This window comes from Oncorhynchus gorbuscha, linkage group LG06 (assembly GCF_021184085.1).
Source record: "Oncorhynchus gorbuscha isolate QuinsamMale2020 ecotype Even-year linkage group LG06, OgorEven_v1.0, whole genome shotgun sequence".
In the NCBI taxonomy this organism is placed as follows: Eukaryota; Metazoa; Chordata; class Actinopteri; order Salmoniformes; family Salmonidae; genus Oncorhynchus; species Oncorhynchus gorbuscha.
Window position 1 is genome coordinate 99,902,848 of NC_060178.1, and position 18,938 is coordinate 99,921,785.

An 18,938-nucleotide genomic window follows, 5' to 3' on the forward strand; every position below is an offset into this window, starting at 1 on the left:
CATGTTAGCAAATCGTCCCCCTCTGTGTCTGCACTAACATGTGTTCTAGATGGCCAGGGAGCATGCTCACTGGTCCTGAGAGGGCAGAAAGAAGAGTAGGGAAATCTGGGACTTCTCGTGAGACAATGATTTAATGGGCGGCAGGTAGCCTAGTGGTGAGACTAGTAATCAAAAGGTTGCGCACCAGCGACCCCTGTGCGACCAAGGTTGCCAGGTGCACGGTATAGCCTCCGACACATTGGTGTGGCTGGCTTCCGGGTTGGATGCGCGCTGTGTTAAGAAGCAGTACGGCTGGCTGGGTTGTGTATCGGAGCAAGGCAGTTAACCCACTGTTCCTAGGCCGTCATTGAAAATAAGAATTTGTTCTTAACCAACTTGCCTAGTTAAATAAAGTTTAAAATATATATATATATATATATATATATGAGATGGAGCCTGTATGTTACACTCCTGCAACTGATAACTCTGCAGATGATAACTCTGCAGAGGCAGACAGGAAGGACGGTGGGTCTCAGTGTTCTTCACTGTGTGAACAATTCACCTCAGGATATGTGAGAAAGAAGGTACAGACAGTTTGGTTGGAGGCCACCTAAGAATCATTTTATTCTAATGAAAAAATCTGATTTAGAGTTCCACTTACTGCACTACATCTGGAAATTTGAAATTTACTTGACTCAATATTTGAGGACAATATCATCTCTGTCACTGCTTCTACTGAACATTGCCCTACAGTATACTGCATGACCCTGGGTCTGACTGTGGAAGCTAGGTTGAGTGTTATACACACAGCTTGTCTTTTCTGTCCCCTGTACAAAGCAGGTGTTGTTTTAATGCGATGCTCCCAGACTTGTTAGTTTGGTGAGGGCAGGGCAGGCCTGCTAATGACTACCCAGGGGGTACCTGACTGTGCCCATACACACACTCGAGTAAGGCGTTGTGAGACTGACAGCTGAACCCAATGAAGGCTGCTCACAGTGGTAGCCATGAAGACACAACACCAGAAACCCAACTACGCCATCGACAGACCGTGGGCAATTTGGGAAGAATGAGGGGTGGGTTTTTTAGGCTTATGCCTCCCTGTCCTCAACTCCGAAAGCATCAACACTGCCAGAACTAGATTAAATAAACATAATCTAAATTAATAGATTATCTGTATATTCTAACTAGATCATGTGACACATACAGTTAACCTGAACTAGAATCTGGTGTCTACCATTTACACTGATGTGCTAGATACAAAAAAAATTGGTAGTTTTTTACCCCTTTTCCTCAAATTGGTAGTTACAGTCTTGTCCCATCGCTGCAACTACTGTACGGACTCGGGAGAGGTGAAGGTCGAGAGTCATGTGTCTTCCAAAGCACGATCCTGCCAAGATGCATTTCTTCTTGACACACTGCTCGCTTGTCAACTCAATTGGAAATGTCTACTCAATTGGAAATGACATTTAAATGTAAATTGCGCTATAATATGAATCTTCTGCGGTCCTGATTGAATCTAAGCCAATGGCTTGATGCCGAAAAGGTTTGTGTTTTGTTCTTTCATTATGATGTCCCAATAAATCAGCTCTATATTTTTATTTAAGCTTCAGTTTAGGATTCTTATTATTAGTATTCTTATTCTGTAACCTACACACCTATAACAGACACTATTTGATATAAAGGGCCTTTAAAGAGCGCAGACGGCCATCCAGTTCAATAATGCGGCAAAAAGAAATGAAGCTAGTTGTGCTAGACATTCTATATATAACAGAGAAAGCTGGTGGGAGGAGCTGTAGGACGGGCTCATTGTAATGGCTGGAATGGAATTATTGAACGGTGTCAAACACCACGTTTCATTTAGTCAAACACCATGTTCGACTCCGTTCCATTTATTCTATTCCAGCCATTACAATGAGCCCGTCCTTCTATAGCTCCTCCGACCAGATTTTAAAATGTGTTCATGCTTTTCTCCTTTGAGAAATAAACAGCTGTTTCTAAGGGTGTGTGGCTGATTTAAAAACTTTCCCACGATAGGATACACCTGAGCATCCTCTGCTGGAGTAGGCAATCAAGGAGAGGAGGAAACTCCTTTTCACCTATTACCAAAATTGACACTCCTACATATGGTGACCAAATATGTTTCTGTGTCATGGAGGAGAGGACAGAGGAATCGAGGAGAGGAGGTACTTTTGCCAATTGAGAAAAGGCCTACGTGTTTTACTTTCCCAAAGTCTGCATTCTTCCATCTCTACTCCAGAGGTGCAACCTTTAGAAAATGACCAAACATTCTCCAATTTATTAACCCTACAAACGTTGTTTCAAGCACCTATTTGTTGGAATTTGTTTTATTGGTATGCTGGGTGTGTTGTGAAATGAACATCAGTCCATATCTCATGCACCAGATATCCTTGAAGTGATCTGTTTGTGGTGCAAATAGCAGAAGTGATTATTGTCCACACTCCAGTGTGGAATGAATCCAGTGATACAACGACACCGTGAACATGACTCAATCTTTGAATGTGTTTAACAGTGGTGTAAGGTACTTAAGTAAAAAAATATTTAGAATACTTCTTAAGTAGTTTTTGGGGTATCTGTACTTTACTATTTATATTTTTGACAACTTTTACTTCACTATATTCCTAAATAAAATAATGTACTTTTTACTCCATACATTTTCCCTGACACCCAAAAGTCCTCATTACATATTGAATGCTTAACAGGGCAGGAAAATGGTACAATTCACACACTTGTCAAGAGAACATCCCTGGTCATCTGTATTGTCTCTGATCTGGCGGATTCACTAAACCCAAATGCTTCACTCCAGTGTTGGAGTGTGCCCGACTATCCGTAAAAAAAAAAATTGTGCTGTCTGCTTTGCCTAATATAAGGAATTTGACATTATTTTTACTTTCAATACTTAAGTATATTTTAAAATCAAGTATATTTAAAATCAAATACTTTTAGACTTTTACTCAAATAGTATTTTACTGGGTGACCTTCACTTTTTCTTGAGTAATTTTCTATTAAAGGTATCTTTACTTTTACTCAAGTATGGCAGTCGGGTACTTTTTCCACCACATGTAATTAATCTGTTGTGTTGGAGATTTTAGAACACTATTAACACATAATTCATAACCGTTTGGACAACCCTCCCTGGCGTAGGATAATGAACAATGTGTTTTTCATAAAAATTATTTATTTTGTCACTGGAGCAAAGGACATTGTTGTTTACATTCAGAACACTGGGGCTAAACATGCAGCGGAGTGAGGCATGTGCTGGTGCTCTCAGATAGTCATTTGCTCTGGAAGTTTATGGGTTGCAGAGGCTGTTGTGTCCTCCTGGCTCTTATCCGTGCCCTGTGTGCAGCCTTTATCTTTTGACGGTGTGTTGTCTTTCACGCCATTGGGAGTGTTGGAGTAGGTTGCATCTACACTCTCGTAGGGCTCTGATGTCCACTGGAAAAACATTGAAAATAATGTATTAATACAATCTGAAATCTGATACATTATACCAGCTAAAAAGCACATTTTTGTAGAGGTTGTCCTCAACTGTTGACATTAAATGCCTACATAGATAACCATAACATTATTAAATGGTAATATAATTTCAAGAATTAAGCTTAATAAATGCTACTAAATATATTCAGAGACGGCAGACTAAGGGTGGAGCTGGAGGAGGACACCTGGCTTGAGAGGTGGTGGGCTGCAGCCTGGAGCTGGGAGCTCAGCTGGCCCCCGGCCGTGGAGAGTCGTGGAACCTGGGAGAAGACAGAGGCGATGGAGGTGTTGCAGGACAGCTGGCTGTTGGACAGGCGCTGCACCAGGCCATTGGCCGAAACTGACACCTCCTCGCTGTCCAGGATGGGCCCTGACTGGCTGGTGACTGGAGGCCGCTGGCTCTGGGGCTGCACTGAGCGGCTCCGGTACTCTGTCCTCCCTGGATGGATGCACATACAGATAAAATGACCCAGTCTGTCAGAACCTAACATGACAGAACCGTGAACATAGCTGTCAGAACCAACATGGGAGAACCATGAACATAGCTGCGGAAGGCTCTACTTAGACGTGTAATGCTTTTCTGGTAAGGAAACTAATTTAATGTTGTAACTTGGGTGAACTATTCCTTTAAATGTATCATGTGTGCCTCTCCTGTAGAGGACCAAACCTGCAGTGTGCTGCCTATTGGCCTGAGAGGTCCTGTTGGGCCTGGCCTGGTACAGACTCAGGCTCTGGGAGGTGATGGAGTTTGGGTTGTGGCTCAGAGAAGAGGAGCCCCCTGCACAGTCCACATCCTCCATGTTCACACCACTGTTACAGCCGGTCAGGTTATCCTTCCGCACCTTACAACACAAACACCCAGTAGGCCTATGTTACCTTTCTAAACACATTGACAGCTTTATTAAAATGGAGTTAAAACATTTAACTATAACTGAAGGGCAATGAATCTGGATAAAAAAATCTAAATCTGATCTCAAATGAAAACATGTCCCTATAAGTGGTTTACAGTGCAGGCCACGCCTCACACTAAACATAAAAAGGCCCATAAGCCTAACAGTAGATGGCAGTTATTCAAATGCGCTGGATGCAGCTGAACATGTCGCAGCACTTTAGCCCTATATGGTTTGTGAAGAGTGGTGCTGTCACAGCAGGAAAGGCCCTGATTGGATTCCATCCATAGGGGAGCAGAACACAGGCAGACTGACTGATAAAGAAGACCCTCTGTTCCCCGTTGGTCTGCCTCTAGCAGCCAGAACTCACCGCAGCCACTTGGACAAGAGCCAGGTCTTGATGCCGTCCAGGCTGATAGGGCCGCCCCAGATGCTCCTCAGCTGCTTGTGGGTGCCCATGTAGGAGGTGGTGAGGGGGGACACGTACATGGGGTAGACCAGCGGCTGGTCGCACGACGAGTTGATCATGTTTCGGAGGGCCTGCTTGGAGTTCTGGATGCTGCCGCGCTCTGGGTTGCGGTTGCGGTTGCGTAAGAACACCAGCTCCTGCTGCAGGCCGGCCCACAGGCCCCTTACACACTCCTTATTGATCTAGAAGACAGAAGAGAAGAGGGTAGTATTACTGACATCTGAATACACATTACACACCGTCCAACTCCACATTTCTTTACTCTGATTAAATCACCATTTTAATCAACTGGATATGGCAGAACCATTTGGATCAAGTTTCTTTATGTATTAATCAAACCAACAACTCATCCACCCCACACGCTAAACTCGTATCAATATGTAGAGTTGATCAGAGTAACTTCATCTCATGTTCCAGACAGCTTGAACAGACAACAATGCTGAATAATTCCTGTTTGACCTATAGTAACATAGCCCCTTCTGTAGATCTGAGATGACTGGATAGATGCAAGAAATATGGTAATAACTTCCGGATAGATGTAATAACGCCATATTTATCCAATCCTCTCAGATCTACAGAAGTGGCTATGGAGTAGGGGCTTGGAATTCAGCATGTATTCAGCACAACTGTACAGGTCTAGGATCAGGTTCCCCTTCCCCAATCCTAACCTTAAACATTGGTGGGGGTAAATGCAAAACTGACCCAAGATCAGTGTCTAGGGGCAACATCACCCTACATCAGTCATCTCACACACACCTTGATGACCTTGAAGCTGAGGTGGCGTTTGTAGAGCATGATGATCTTGTACTCGTCCGTGCCGTCGTCCACCATGTGTCTCAGTGTGAGAAGAGTGTCCCGGCTGGACAAAACTGCCTTCCTCCAGGCTGGGTCACTCTCATGGCAGATCACCAGACTAATCTTGTAGTTACTAATGGCCTTGTACTAGATGGCTGGCTCCTCTGTCTCCTCCAGACATGTAAAGTGGTCCTGAGAGCAACCAAGGAACAAGAGCAGTAAATATATCACCCTGAGTAAAAGCTTTACAACAGGGATTAACTGAACCACTTTAAAGACAGGATTCACTGTGTCGGAGCACTGTCCACAAATTCTTGACCTTTAAAACATCATTTATGCTTGAGCCTATATCCGCAGCGTTTACAGCACAGGTGGCGCCTTAATAATGAGAGGACCGGAATAGAATAATGTCTGGAATGGCATAAATTGAACAGTATCAAACACAGTTTCCATGTGCTCCATTCATTCCATTACAGCCATAAATATAATCAGTCCACCCCTCACTAGCCTCCTGTGGTTTACAGTGAATTGCACCTTCTAAAGGCAATTTTTCCAGATATTTGCGGGAATTGTATTCATAATAAAAGCAGCTCAAGGGTAAATTACCTTTTAAAGTCAAGTGCAGTGCACTTATCCACAATGTGCCTTTGATTGCCACCTGGCTTATATTTGCAGCTCCACTGTACATCAAGGTACACATGCAGTCCACTGAGAAAGCACAGGAAGAGCGCAAGGTTAAATGTACAGTTACCTACATATTCTACTTCAATAAGGGAGAAAGTGAGCAAATGCTATTGTCTTCAAGGAGGAATATTGTGAATACCTGATGGAGCTTGAGACTCATCCTCACGCCTGGGACCACCACTTTCTGCAGCAGATCCATGTCTGTGAACACCCACTCATCTTTAGTAGCGATACGGAAGTCTCCTTTGAACAGAGTGTTGAACCCATACAAGAACGACTCCAAACTGAATTAGAGACACAGAGAAAGGGAGCATTGTCAAGCTTTTTATTAACACATTACAGCAACAGAGGGGTAGAATTTGGAGACTCACATCACGTATCACTGTGATACAACAGAGAGCCATAGCTGCCCCCTTATGGAATATCAATGAAACTACAGCTCTGTGGATTGATGTGTTATTTCATTCCTACAGGGTAATAAAACCCCATATATAACACAACATCCCTGGAGGGTAATAAAACCCCATATATAACACAACATTCCTAGAGGGTAATAAAACCCCATATATAACACAACATCCCTGGAGGGTAATAAAACCCCATATATAACACAACATCCCTGGAAGGTAATAAAACCCCATATATAACACAACATCCCTGGAAGGTAATAAAACCCCATATATAACACAACATCCCTGGAGGGTAGTAAAACCCCATATATAACACAACATCCCTGGAAGGTAATAAAACCCCATATATAACACAACATCCCTGGAAGGTAATAAAACCCCATATATAACACAACATCCCTGGAGGGTAATAAAACCCCATATGTAACACAACATCCCTGGAGGGTAGTAACATCCCATATATAACACAACATCCCTGGAGGGTAATAAAACCCCATATATAACACAACATCCCTGGAAGGTAATAAAACCCCATATATAACACAACATCCCTGGAGGGTAATAAAACCCCATATATAACACAACATCCCTGGAAGGTAATAAAACCCCATATATAACACAACATCCCTGGAAGGTAATAAAACCCCATATGTAACACAACATCCCTGGAGGGTAATAAAACCCCATATATAACACAACATCCCTGGAAGGTAATAAAACCCCATTTATAACACAACACAACATCCCTGGAGGGTAATAAAACCCCATATGTAACACAACATCCCTGGAGGGTAGTAAAACCCCATATATAACACAACATCCCTGGAAGGTAATAAAACCCCATATGTAACACAACATCCCTGGAAGGTAATAAAACCCCATATATAACACAACACAACATCCCTGGAAGGTAATAAAACCCCATATATAACACAACATCCCTGGAGGGTAATAAAACCCCATTTATAACACAACACAACATCCCTGGAGGGTAATAAAACCCCATATGTAACACAACATCCCTGGAGGGTAGTAAAACCCCATATATAACACAACATCCCTGGAAGGTAATAAAACCCCATATGTAACACAACATCCCTGGAAGGTAATAAAACCCCATATATAACACAACATCCCTGGAAGGTAATAAAACCCCATATATAACACAACATCCCTGGAGGGTAGTAAAACCCCATATATAACACAACATCCCTGGAGGGTAATAAAACCCCATATATAACACAACATCCCTGGAGGGTAATAAAACCCCATATATAACACAACATCCCTGGAGGGTAATAAAACCCCATATATAACACAACATCCCTGGAGGGTAATAAAACCCAATATATAACACAACATCCCTGGAGGGTAATAAAACCCCATATATAACACAACATCCCTGGAAGGTAATAAAACCCCATATGTAACACAACATCCCTGGAGGGTAGTAAAACCCCATACACAACACAACATCCCTGGAGGGTAGTTAAACCCCATACACAACACAACATCCCTGGAGGGTAGTAAAACCCCATACACAACACAACATCCCTGTCAGGATTTGGCCAGGGTTGTTCCGTTTTTTGGTCACTAGATGCCCCCATTGTGCCTTTTGACCTTTTGTTTTCCCTTGATCCCCATTATTATTTGCACCTGTGCCTCGTTTCCCCTGATTGTATTTAAACCCTTTGTTTTCCTCTGTTCTTTGCTCTGTGTTTGTATGTTAGCACCCAGCCCTAGTACTCTGAGAACTCTTGTTGATCCCGGTGGACTCTCTTGTGGAATTCTGTTTTTTTGTTCTTGTTTTTTTTTTTTTTTGAGTATCTTTTGAGGCTTTTTGTGCTTTACCTTCCACCTTGTGGATTTACCTTTTTTGTCTTGGAGGATTACCTTTGTTCTTGTAGGATTCCTTTTGAGGTCGTGGAGTTACATGTTTTCCTGAAGAACTTCACTTTTTACTTCATTAAATACACCGTCTCAAGTACTGCTGTGTCTGCCTCAGCTTCTGGGTTCTGCCGACTATTCGTGGCTCAGTTGGTTAAGTGACTGTTTCTCACTCCGGAGACCCGGGTTCGTAACCGGGTCCTGACAATCCCTGGAGGGTAATAAAACCCCATACACAACACAACATCCCTGGAGGGTAGTAAAACCCCATATATAAAACAACACAACATCCCTGGAGGGTAGTAAATCCCCAAAACATGAAAGGAATTCATATTTGACAGTTATGGAAGGTTCACCTGTTGGACATGTTGTGAGATGCTGTCCACAAGGATCTCCTGCCCAGCACAGACAAGGCATAGCACAGAGTGACCAGAGGGGAGTCCTCGTCACAGTCCACAGGCTGGCAAAACACAAGGGTCAAAGGCCATCAGTGTTCACATCCTCTGAAATGACCAGCAGCAAGGAAACCAAAGGTACAACATGGGGTCATCAAGACTGCAGGTCTTGATGGGCCCTGTCTTTTCCCCTGACCACATGACCTTATCAGGAAGCATGAACTAGTTCCTAGAGTTTTCTTGACCATGAAAAATGAACTAGACAAGGGCCTGGAGTTTTCCTTACCACATGCATTATTGTACTGTGCATTGCAATCTCACATCTCCACTCACCTCCTCCAGTTTGTTGGCACAGTACTGGATCCACTCCAGATAGATGTTACAGAAGCTGGCCCTGGTGATGCCCTGGAGGCAGTGGACGTAGTCCTCGTCTATCTTAATGCTGAACACGGCCGGGTCTCTCTCTATGTGGTGCCACTTGGTGTAGGACACCAGAGCCTTCGTGATAGAGGGATCCTTGATCCACGTCTGTAGTTTCAGGGACTGGATCAGGTAGTAGATTATGCTCTAGTGGTGAAACAATAGGGAATAAGTATTGATGATGAAATATATATTTTTATTGCCTACTCCTCGCTTGCAAAGGTTTTGAAGCTCAGCAGTTAAGCTCAGACTTAATTGCGTTTGAAATAAAAGCAGTAATGAATTACAAAGATGTTGAAAGTATAAAAATAAATGAATATTAAACTGCTTAGATCATAGGTTAAATTCAAATTCAAGTCTTTATTGTCTGTTACATTTCCATAAGACGTCAAAAGGTCTACAACCTTCAGATAGTAGCTGACGAGCAGTTTGCACAGGTCGTACACCTGCAGCATGGTGGCAGCGTTGTTCTCGCTGATGCTGTAGCCCTCCAGCAGGTACTTGGTGGTGGTGACCTCCCAGGCCAGCCATCGCAGGTTGAAGGCAGCGTTGCAGGACAGGACGTTTGGCAGGTAGCCCGGCTCACAGCAGCAACAGGAATCGTCCTCCTCCACCCCCTCAGTGATGGTCTCTACCTCCCTCTGCTGGCAGTATGTACCTGGGGAGGAGGAGAAGGGGAAAGGAGATACCTTGTCAGTAGCACAACTGAATACAATAAACCAAAATGTGTTTTCCGCATTTAACCCAACCCCTCTGAATCAGAAGGAGAAGGACCACAGACCATCATGTTAATGGTGATTGTATGTCAGTGGTCGAGATGTTGGGCTTATGATTATTAGAAAACAATTTCAAAGAAAATGTAATACATTTAAGAAACTTGTAACATTCAACACAGTCAAGATATTTCCCATATCAGTAGATTGATCATAGCCACAGAGTACTTACAGGTATATAGAGTGCAACAGGAAAATAGGAAAATATTCAGACCCCTTGACTTTTTCCACATTTTGTTAGGTTCTAAAATTTATGAAATTGTTTTTCCCCTCATTAATCTACACACAATAATCCATAATAACTAAGCCAAAAAAGTTGAGACATTTTTGCTAATTTATTTTAAAAAACTGAAATATAACATTTACATAAGTATTCAGACCCTTTACTCAGTACTTTGTTGAAGCATCTTCGGCAGCGATTACAACCTCAAGTTTTCTTGGGTACAACGCTACAAGCTTGGCACACCTGTAATTGGTTTCTCCCAATCTTCTATCCAGATCCTCTCAAGCGCTGTCAGGTTGGGAGCGTTGCTGCACAGCTATTTTCAGGTCACTCCACAGATGTTCGAGCTCTGGCTGGGCCACTCAAGGGCATTTAGAGACTTGTCCTAAAACCACTCCTTTATTGTCTTGGTTGTGTGCTTATGGTCGTTGTACATTGCTCCGTTCATCATTCCCTCGATCCTGAAAAGTCTCCCAGTCCTTGCAGCTAAAAAACATCCCCACAGCATGATGTCGCTACCAACATTCTACACAATAAGGATGGTGCTAATTTCCCTCCGGACTTGACGCTTGGCATTCAGGCCAAAGAGGTGCATTTTGGCAAACTCCAAACTTTAGGTGCCTTTTGGCAAACTCAAAGCAAGCTGTCATTTGCCTTCTGGCCACTCTACCATAAAGGCCTGATTGGTGGAGTGATGCAGAGACTGTTGTCCTTCTGGAAGGTTCTCCCATCTCCACAAAGGAACTCTAGAGCTATGTCAGAATGACCATCGGGTTCTTGGTCACCTCACTGACCAATGCCCTCCCCGATTGCTCAGTTTGGCCCGGGCAGCCAGCCAAAAGTCTTGGTGGTTCCAAAGTCTTGGTACCCTTCCCCAGATCTGTTGTCAGCACAAACCTGTCTTGGAGCTCTATGGACAATTCCTTTGACCTCATGGCTTAGTTTATGCTCTGACATGCACTGTCAACTGTGGGACCTTATATAGATAGGTGTGTGCCTTTCTAAATCATGTCCAATCAATTGAATTGATCCAATCAAGTTGTAGAAACATCTCAAGGATGATCAATGGAAACAGGATGTACCTGAGCTCATAGCAAAGGGTCTGAATACTTATGTAAATAATAAATTATACATTTGCAAAAATTTAGAAAAACCTGTTTGCACTTCGTCATTATGGGGTACTATGTGTAGATTGCTGAGCTGAGGATTATAAAAAAATTTAAATCCATTTTGTAACAAAATGTGTAACACTCAAGGGGTCTGAATACTTTCCGAAGGCAGTGTAGGTGTATATAGCACTGGGTGTGGTATAGTGCTCCTCATTGTGTATTAGTCAGTATCTGACCTCTGAACTCCAAGCCTCGGAGCTGGAAGGTGACCAGGCCGTTGCCAATCTCGATGAGGTGAACGAAGGCGTTAAGGTAGTCAGAGGCCAGGATGAAGCAGTCTCCAGAGCTGTAGTTCCCCCAACGGCCCAGCATCAGGTCACCACACAGAGAGTGCTGCAGAGAGCATGTCAGATACTCATAGAAGATGGAGTTCAGGTTGTTGTCATCATATCCTGGAGGAATACAAGTTTATGTAAAATACACTGATTGACATGACCAACAAAACAACATGTATTAACCATGAGAAAATCATTGTCGAGTTGAGAAATTAGAAATCAGCTTCTCCGGTTAATGTTAATTAGGGAGGATAACATGATCATGTTTATTAAATAAATGTAATATTTTACCTGTCTCTTTATCAACCTGAGATACCAGTCTGCTATTGGCGTTGTCAATACGTTTGGTGCTGCAAAATGGTACCAAACCAAGATTAGGGAGACAGTACATTAATTCACATACAACAAACAAGTCTAACATACAATAGAGAGCATTCTGGTTTCTTCTTAGGACCTTTGTTAGTTATAGTTAAAATAGTTATATAAATCCTCAACAATAACTCAGTGACTGGAGTAGAGGTGCTAGACTATGTGTCTACGCCGAGACCACTTCGCTGATAGCTGAGTGTATGACATCATCTCTGACACGGAAATGTCCTTATATGGATGTCAACAGGGGCTCTAGGAGGCCACTTGCATATTTTCTGAGTATATTAGAAACAGACTAACAATTGATTATTGACAGTGACCTCACTCAATGGTTTGGTCATAGACTCAAACTGATTTGGACGTCCCTCATCTTGTCCCATCTCTGAGGCTGGATAGATGGGGGGCCATCGACACACTGTGGTCGTTTAAGGGCATATTGCCAGATTCAGACAATAAGCCGTTTTTCTACTTACCCAGTGTCAGATGAACTCATATGCTACAGTACCTGTAGACTTTCAGTCATTGCTCTAACACTAGTTAGCATTTTCTAGTTAAACTACCTCTAACTTCCTTCATACTGCATGCAGAAACATTAAAATGGTATCCACAGGTTCATCGGACTCTGGGGAAGTAGTTAATCTTGCAGTATCCCTTTAAGGTAAATGTTTTAAAGGGCTTAATTGTGCTTTATCTCATGCTGTGGGCGATGAAAGGTCATTACTTGTAGTTCCTCTCCCAGAACTTGACGGGCCGCGGGTAGGAGGTGATGAAGATGGCGCTGCCCAGGAAGGGGCTGAGAGGAGAGTAGAACAGAGTTGTGATGAACGTCTGCAGCAGCAACATAGCTGAGTCTGTGCTGCATCATGAAGGAGAACCCCCACAACCAAGGTACAACCAACAGGTTTACCATACTCACATACCTGCTGTCAAATTCGCTGTCACAGTTTCAGTCAGAGCAACGTCAAAACATGTGGAAGCATGTGTAGTTCATACACACGTCAAAACCAAAGGATACGAGGCACAGCGAAGGGCTGAGCGAACGCGTGGAAGGCACTGACCCATGCGATCTGCCACAGTGCCATGTAAACCATGATGAAGTTGAGCTTGTGAAGCAGATCGCTGAGCTGTAGAGGAACAAATACCTGCTGTGAGTCACTGACAGACAACAAAGAGAGTTCTTTTTTAGATCCTAAAAATAAATCCAAGATAATCAAAAGAAAGGCCACTCTACATACAGAGCAGCTGTGTCTGCTGCTTCACAGACCCCGAATAATACTATTGTACATTTTTTAAATCAATTGTAGGAAGTTTGGGAACCGCAGCCATAGTGAGTTGCATTAATTTCCCTATTTTATGATATTCAGAGGTCTTTATTGGGAGAGTGTGTACCAGTCTCTGGTCACGTCACAGACTGACCTTGTGGAAGACAATGGACATAATAAAAAAAGTCCAGCAGAAAGGTTTCAGAGGCTCTGCTGCAGTCAAACTCGAAGAAGACGATAGTGAAGATGAGTGACGAACTGGAAGCTGGGATTGCAGAAGGAGGCGCGGAGGAGCTTCATCCCAGCAATTGTCATCAACAAGACATCACAGCTGGAGCGAGACACAGAGACCTGAGCAACTCAGGCGCACAGACGGGACACAGCGGAGCAAAGCAAAGGGGTGACATGGAGGGAGAGGGAGGCAGGGGAGACAAATGCACCAATACTAGCTAATATTGTATATACAACACACATTCTTCCCTAGCAAAGGTCATGCATAGTGACTGACAAAGTGATTTTTCTTTGATTGATGAAGGTACTCAGGGTTTTGCTTCACCTCCAACATGCACAGAGGGGAGTGGTGGAGGGGAGGAGAGTGGTGGAGACCAAGGTTATTATAGTAATCAAAAACTGACACTGAAATGAAAAAGAATCATGAAAAAACGATTTTGTAATCGGAAATAAAATCATTAACAAACCTGTTTGAAAAACTAAAATGATACTGAAACTATTATCTTTGACTCAAATGAAATAAAACCATCATGAATTATGTCCTTTTCTATGTATTTTTTAAAACTTTGGGCAAAAATCAAATAGGTTTTTCAAGCTTTTTTCTAATGGGGGTTTTAAGCCTCTGAATCTGGCAGGTAAAAGCTGCCAGTAGGTGTCGATGTTTCAAATAGGCCTAGCATCACTATCACTAGCTATCAAAAGTTAGGGAAGAAATCTTCCACTTTCTAAACACTAAAACTAAACACTAAATAATATCAAAACAAAATAACCTTGGTGAAGACTATATAGTATAAACCTGTGAAGAACTGTGTGATTCTGGACAATGGTTTCCCCAGGTGCTACAGTACATGAAGATTGGCATTTTAAGCTAATCGAATAAGTGGGACAGAGGCAAGTTTAAAGTATTTCACACTGTCTACCTGGAAAAATATTAACTCTACATTCTAAACAGAATGTTAGACAGATTATCTAAACAAACTGGTTTTAAACTGAAAATGGTTCTTAGAAGACCTGAGTCAAATACTTGATTTAGTCTCGATACAATGGAACCCCTGGAATAGTTCCAAAAGTGGAAACCCCAAGCTAAACCCAGAGCACCTCAAACGGGATTTGTTCTGACATTCGTGATTTATTGTTTCTAGTGTTTGATTATTATAGTATATGTTTGACATTTGTTATGCACTGTTGGAGCTAGTAACACAATTATTTCGCTGCACCCTCATATGTCAAACTGTGTATGTGACCAATAAACCCTCTGTAACATCTGCCAAACTGTGTATGTGACCAATAAACCCTCTGTAACATCTGCCAAACTGTGTATGTGACCAATAAACCCTCTGTAACATCTGCCAAACTGTGTATGTGACCAATAAACCCTCTGTAACATCTGCCAAACTATGTATGTGACCAATAAACCCTCTGTAACATCTGCCAAACTGTGTATGTGACCAATAAACCCTCTGTAACATCTGCCAAACTGTGTATGTGACCAATAAACCCTCTGTAACATCTGCCAAACTATGTATGTGACCAATAAACCCTCTGTAACATCTGCCAAACTGTGTATGTGACCAATAAACCCTCTGTAACATCTGCCAAACTGTGTATGTGACCAATAAACCCTCTGTAACATCTGCCAAACTATGTATGTGACCAATAAACCCTCTGTAACATCTGCCAAACTGTGTATGTGACCAATAAACCCTCTGTAACATCTGCCAAACTGTGTATGTGACCAATAAACCCTCTGTAACATCTGCCAAACTGTGTATGTGACCAATAAACCCTCTGTAACATCTGCCAAACTGTGTATGTGACCAATAAACCCTCTGTAACATCTGCCAAACTGTGTATGTGACCAATAAACCCTCTGTAACATCTGCCAAACTGTGTATGTGACCAATAAACCCTCTGTAACATCTGCCAAACTATGTATGTGACCAATAAATGTTGATTTGGATTAGTTTTACTTTCAATTTGACCCAGGTCTGGACCTTGGTGTCAGGAGTATGTGTTGAATTTGACCCAGGTCTGGGTCTTGGTGTCAGGAGTATGTGTTGAATTTTACCCAGGTCTGGACCTTGGTGTCAGGAGTATGTGTTGAATTTGACCCAGGTCTGGGTCTTGGTGTCAGAGACAGAAAGGAGAAAAGGAACTCACTGGATGCCTAGCTTCTTTCGGTGACTGAGTGAGAAGCCATCATTGGTGAGCGCACTCAGAATGATGGCTGGGTAAACAACGTATTTCTCAAAACACAGCAGGCCAACGTACAGACGCTCAAACCACATCAACTGAGCATTGTCTGGAAAATGAAATCAACTTTAATCACAAAACGCAAGAGCTGTTCATTATATTTGAAGCATTTGACACATATTTATAGTCCTTCTTTGCATATGAATATGGATCAATGCATGCATTGGTTTTGGATTTTAAGAGGGGGAATGAAAACTGATATAAATGGGAAATAACCTAAAAGCAACTTCAGACAAAGATGAAGGCACAGAGAGGCGGTGCCCCAAATAACTGGGCCCACATATGTGTATAGAACTGTAGGCTTTTAAATGTAGTGTTTCATCAAATGTTCAATAAAATATGGTATAGACACAAAGGGCCTACTGTAGGAAAGAACACATTGTGTCAGAAAACATTTCAAACATCCAATACATAAGCCAGGACTAACCTCTGGGCTCATACTGGGAGTACTCATTGCTCTTTAGTACTGGGTGAGAGATCCAGAGCCAAGGGTGGTGCTTCCGTAACTGAGGTATGAGATAGTGGGTGACAAAGCCCACAGTCCCTGCCAGAGCATACAGTACTATGGTCACAAAGGGCTGTGGAGAGAAAGGGAGATATGGAGAGAAGGAGAAAGAGGGGGTGAGAGAGGGGGAATGAGAGAAGAGAGGGGAGAGAGAAAGGGTGGAGAGAGAGGCGGAGAGAGAGAGAGAAAGAGAGAGAAAGTGGGCGAGAAAGAGAGAGGAAGCAAAAGGGAGAGAGAGGGAGAGATAGAGAAAGAGAGAGAGGTGGAGAGAAAGGGGGAGAGTGAGGTGGAGAGGGAGGGAGAGGGAGGTGGAGAGGGGGAGGGAGAGAAAGGGAGAGAGAGAGAGAGAGAGAGAGAGAGAGAGAGAGAGAGAGAGAGAGAGAGAGAGAGAGAGAGAGAGAGAGAGAGAGAGAGAAAGAGAGAGAGAAAGAGAGAGAGAGAAGAGAGAAAGAAAGAGAAAGAGAGAGAGAAGAGAGAAAGAAAGAGAGAGAGAAAAAGAGAAAGAGAGAGAGAGAGAGAGAGTAGAGAGAGAGAGAGAAAGAGAAAGAGAGAGAGAAAGAGAGAGAAAGAGAGAGAGAAAGAGAGAGAAAGAGAGAGAGAAAGACAGAGAAAGAGAGAGAGAAAGAGAAAGAGAGAGTAGAGAGAGAGAGAGAGAGAGAGAGAGAGAGAGAGAGAGAGAGAGAGAGAGAGAGAGAGAGAGAGAGAGAGAGAGAGAGAGAGAGAGAGAGAGAGAGAGAGAGAGAAAGACAGAGAAAGAGAGAGAGAGAAAGAGAAAGAGAGAGAGAAAGAGAGAGAGAAAGAGAGAGAAAGAGAGAGAGAAAGACAGAGAAAGAGAGAGAGAAAGAGAAAGAAAGAGAGAAAGAGAGAAAGAGAGAGAGAGCGCCAGGGTGGTTGACTGAATACCAAACCGATGCCAAAACACTTTATTTACGACACCACAGTAATTATTTCCTGATGAAACAACATTGTTTTATGACGCAAGACATTTATGATACATAGTTTAGGGATGGTGTTTAGCGGTAGGAAACCCACCTTTAGGGACAGGAAGACCGTGCTTGAAGTAATAGCAAAGGTTAAAATGTAGGCAATGGAGCAGACCACAAGATCCGAAAGAAGAATCTCCTTCTGCAAAAGCAAATAATCCAATATCACAACAGGATGTAATAGTGTGTTAAAGTCAAACTAAAACGGGGGACAGCGTTTGAGTGGAACAAATCCATTTAGAAGTATAGGAGACAATGCAAGTCTCTTGACTTACCACTGAATTCATGAGCTTCTCGGGAAGAGGGTCCTTGATGTCTTCTGAGTCTTCCCCCTCTTCCTCACTGTCCACAAGAGTGGGCATCAGAGACCTGTCGTGGTCAACAAAGGAGAATGTCTTTGCACTACCACCTCTCATAAAGTCAGCATGTTAGCAGGCATTACATTAGGAGGAGGATTAGGCAGCTTACATCAGTACAGTCGGGTCACTGTTCTGCCCACTCAGATGGTAGGAGAGAGCCACCAGCAAGCCACAGAACCCAGAGAACAAGGCTGGGATGTGCTGTTCATCCCAGGGCTTCTTCAGAATAGAATAGAATCCAATAGAAATATTGATAATGGCACCTAGGCAGAACATCTATTTTAAAATGTTGACGGCCAACCATCCTCTATAAAAACAGAGAACTGTAAATGGTTGCCTCATTCAGGCCTAATATTTGTATGGACACTTTGCTTTCCTGCAGGCATAGTGGCATACCTTTTCCCATCAGAGAGCCTTCTTAAGTCTATTTACAATGTTTGACTTAAACCCGTCTTACCAGCAGTTTGGAATACTAAATAATCACCCAAGCAGAACAGCGCTTTCACTAGTCTGGAGGAAGAGAGAGCTGCTACCCCAAAAGCTATTTGATTTCGCATGCTTGACTTAGCGGCCTCTGCAGCAAGAAACTGTTCTGTCGCAGTGCAAAGCATATCCTCCAAGTAATCATACACACGCTTCTCAACAATGAATTCAACCCTACCTTCAGAGCTCCAAAACAGAACCCGTACACGTACAGCAAAGATAATGCCGTCAGACTACGGAATATGCTGTACACTGCTGAGTGGAGTCCAGTTGCAGCTGACACAGGAAGTGGATACACAGGCATCAGGTTGAGGCGTAAGACTTTGGTGGTACAGTATGCGTTAGTTCATGATATTATGAAGATCAACGTTAACAGAGAAGAGAGTGCCACTCACCTGTTCCACCAAAGAAATGAATGTCTATTTGTTCTATCAGGTAAATCATAAAGGTGTTGATTTGTGGGAACAGGCCAAGGAGAAATGTGATAGGAAAGCAGAAGGTGAGGCCTGTGAAACATGAAACAGACAGGACTTTACAATTCAGATTTTATCATGAAAAAAAGCCCCCACCTCATCTAAAATAATTTCCTTGAGGTGACTGGAAATGGTCATAGAAATGATTTACTG

At 42.8% G+C, this 18,938-nt stretch overlaps 1 pseudogene; it reads right to left on the bottom strand.

Moving 5' to 3' along the window:
- Positions 1-3,923: 3,923 nt before the first annotated feature.
- LOC124038622 lies at positions 3,924-18,231 on the bottom strand (annotated as a pseudogene).
- Positions 18,232-18,938: the final 707 nt, after the last annotated feature.